Below are 3,906 nucleotides of genomic sequence, written 5' to 3' on the forward strand. Positions count from 1 at the left end.
TTTTGGGGGGTGACCTGTTTTTAATTTTCTTGTTTGTTTTGTTTTGTGATATCTGGGAAGGGGTTTTAAATTTTGTTGAACAGATCTTATCTGCTGGCTTAGAGGCCTAATGATAATAAGATCATTTATTCTTCCATTGGACATTGTACTTTCCAAATCCTTTTCTCTGAATCAGTAGTGATGAATATAATCTCACATTCCCTTAGTTTTGCTTAGTGCTTTTGTGATTTTCAAAGCATTTCCATAAGCGTTATCCCTTTCATTTCCTTGACAAGTATTTATGGGTAGGCTGCTATGTGCCAGCCACAGAGCTGGGTGTAGAGTATCTAAGACAAATAAAGTTGGGGGCCTTATAAAGTGGAAAAATCTAATGAAAGTGGCAGCTTTGTAAACAAATGATTATAATCTCACAAAGTGCTATAATAGAGGCATGTTCAAAGTGCCCTGTTGAAGACAATCAGGAAAAAATGCCAAAAAAGTGATACATGTCTACGGGGAGGAAAAGCCCAGAATCTGTCTGGTGTGTCAGCAGCAGAAGACCTTTTCCACCAGGTGGACATGTATTCTTTACCTTTTGTAGAAATGGGAACCAGGTCTCAAAGAGGAGGTCATCACAGAAAACCTCATGCGAGCCTGGTTCTCTTGTACCTTATCCACAGAAGTCCCATGAAGTGTGTCGTTAGCTTTGACTTATGGGAAAATTGGGGCACAGAAAGGACAGGTAAGTTATTCCACCTTAGGTGTGAGGTCAGGACTGAAAGCCAGAAGTTTGTTTCCCTGACATAGTAGACAATCTCTCAAAGAAATGAGGGGATAAGTCTAGAGGAAGATCCAAGTCACTCCAGCTCTAAAATCCCATGTTTCAGTATTGTTGGGCACAGATTATCATTTGAATTTCATGTGTGAATGTCTGTCTGTTACTGGAGGAATTTAAAATCTATATATTATCCTCTTATAATCATAACTGCTGCTCATGTGTGATCTTATACTCAGGGACATTGAATAATATCAGATTACAAGTCTGTTCTGACCAACCCTCTTTTGGATTTCATTAAGAAAGAAAAGCTGGTGAGAGACAACGCAGAAGGCAGTGATGTAAACTGCTAGATCTATATAGTGTGAAATGAGAGCTGTTAAACAGGCAGCTCATTTGGTCAATTCAACAATCCTGGCTGGACCTAGAGAGCCTTGGCTTATCCGACCGATTTTCCACTAGCCATTGCCTCTCCTGTCCTTCTGGTTTCCATGGAAACTGGCTTCAGAAAAGCCAAAGATGGGCTATTTCAGACGCGCCTACTTGTGTTTTCATAGCACTTCTAGAGGGGCTAGAAGACGAAACTGACTGGAAAGGCGGTGAGAATATGTGGTAAGACAACTGGAATGGGACAGATCCGATGGTATTTGTGTCAGCTCAGTGGTTTTTCTTTGGGATTATTCTAAAAACTCTCTAGCATTCACTACAGTGAAGGTCTCTGATTGGACCGTGTACCTCCCATGTGCATTACAAACATTTTGCAGAGCTGCTAAGTATCTCAGTATCCACTGTGTGTTACCATCTCATATTTAATTAAATGCTATGGAACTCTCTGTGCCTGTGCTTGTCTTCTGTGAGGAAGAGGGGCAGAATGGGCCACAATTCTCCCCAGCCACTGAACACATTCTGGTGTCATTTGCTGTCATTTTATATATGGATCTTCAGGGAAAACTCACTCAGTGATTAAGTAATGAATTCACAAATTAAGGAATTAACAGCAATTTGTTGAGTATCTGCTTTGCGTTCCTTTGTCCTGTGCTAGGCACTGGAGTTACAGAGATGAGATGCACGGTTTCCAGCTCACAGTCACTGGGGGGCAAATACACATAGGAACAGTCACAATGTCATATCACAGCCTTGAAGGCAAAGTATCATCAGGGTTCTCAGTTGAAGCGATCAAAACAAATTTGAGCCGATTTGAGCAGAAAAGGGATTTAAGAAAGGCTACGAGAGTCCTCCCAGAATCCAGAATATCTGAGAGGATCAAGGAACCAAACGTGGAGTTCACAAAGCCACCCCTTCTTTCTAGCACTGGCACCCCCAGAACTGAAGTCAGCCTTCTCCACTGCCACCACCAGAAACCCCAGAGCAGACTTGGCCGCAGTGTCCGGCAGCTTCATGTCACTGGAGCCTGCGCTTGGGTGGAACTCTGCCTAGCTCAGGTACCTGGGCTCAAGCAGTGGGGAGCAGAGAAGAGAATAGCTGGTGTTTGCACCCTCTACGGTAAGAGGTTGCATCTTGTAGAGTGGGGCGGTCCCCAAATATAAGCATGAGCTGCTGCTGCTGGCTGAGGAAGGAAAAAATAACAAACCAACCAGGAGAGGCGATGTGACGGAAATCACACTTGATGTGGCAGTGCAGAGTAAACAGGAATGTGCCAGATACAGGAGCCCGGAGGATATTTCCTGGCAGAGGAAACTGTGCTCAAAGTCATGGAGTTGTGACAGAACATGGGACATTAGGGGAGTTACACATACAATAGGTGATGTCTCCTTGCCCGCCTCCATTGGGAACAGTAGGGTGTTGGTTGTTCCCAAAAGCCAGACACAGGGCACTTTTATAAAAAATAATACAGTTCTGACTGGAACACTTTATTTTAATTAAAAACATCTGACTGTATGTCCATTCACCACTCATTTGTAACCAGGCCAAAGCTGCTCCTTTGGGTTGTGGGTTGTTGACCATAGCTTCACATCATCTTTCTTTGGTAAAGCACACTGCAACACATCACCTACTCTTTCTAGTTTTGCTTTCTTTAAGATGGATAAGGACTTCCAAACACTTACAAAAAAAAAAAATCTAAGTGTAGACGTCTAACTTTTTAAAGGTATTCTCCAGCCCAATGTCATGCCATCATGTTTTCAACCCTGTGGTATTCTTTCAACATGCCTTTGTCAGGGTTTTTCAAACCATTGAAGGTAGTTCTCATGGATCCACATCAGTCTTTCTTTGCATACTCATACTTTATCAGCCTCATAATATGATCACAGTAACAGGTCCAGTTGGCCTAAACAAGTCTGGAACATGCAGGACTGACTTGAGTGAGTTTATTTCTCACTTGGTGGGTACGGAGTGCACTAGGAGATAACCTGCTAGCAGGCAAGTCTCAATGTAGGTGTCAGTGTATCCCACAGAGAGAATGAAGAGTGCTGGGTCATTCGGCAGGTGGTTCAGTGGAAGCCATCCACAGGCAGAGAGTCTGCTGAGCAGTGGTTAAGATGGCACTTGGCAGAATTAGTGGGGACCAATGGTTACGTTTGACATGCCAGTCCCAGAAGTTTTGATTTAGTCTTCAGGGGGTGGGAGTACCTGGGAGGATTTTAATCAGGGATGTGGCATAATAAATTTCATGTGTGTATCAGGGTTTATGGAGGAATCCTATAACACCTTATGCTTACCTCTATCATCACCACATTGATTTGGCATTACCTAATCTGATTCCCCTATGGGCTTCTAAGTACTCTGGCAGAGAGAACTGTGACTTATTAGGGGTGTATGTGTGTTGTTAAACACAGTACCTAAGATCTAGAAGGCACTCAATCATAACATGGAATGAATGAATCGGCATGGTAGTGAATGATATTGTATTAGTCAGTGTGCTTCCTCATCACCATCCAGGACATAATGATGCCGGGCTAGGATGCTCAAAGGCAGGCACTGCATCCCTGAGAGAGTAGCACATCTGGGCAGCCACGTGCAAGGAGTCGGTTGTCTTCCCCATCCACAGTTACCTCCCCAGCTGCACTCTTAACCACTGTAACCACAGATGTGGGGAAACAATAGGGTGGGGGAAAGAATTTTCCAAAGCTTCATTTCTCTGGTGAATATCTGCATTTAATTTTGTTTATTCACTTATTTGGTTTATTTTTGAT

This window comes from Phoca vitulina, unplaced genomic scaffold (assembly GCF_004348235.1).
Source record: "Phoca vitulina isolate PV1807 unplaced genomic scaffold, GSC_HSeal_1.0 scaffold17, whole genome shotgun sequence".
Lineage (NCBI taxonomy): Eukaryota > Metazoa > Chordata > Mammalia > Carnivora > Phocidae > Phoca > Phoca vitulina.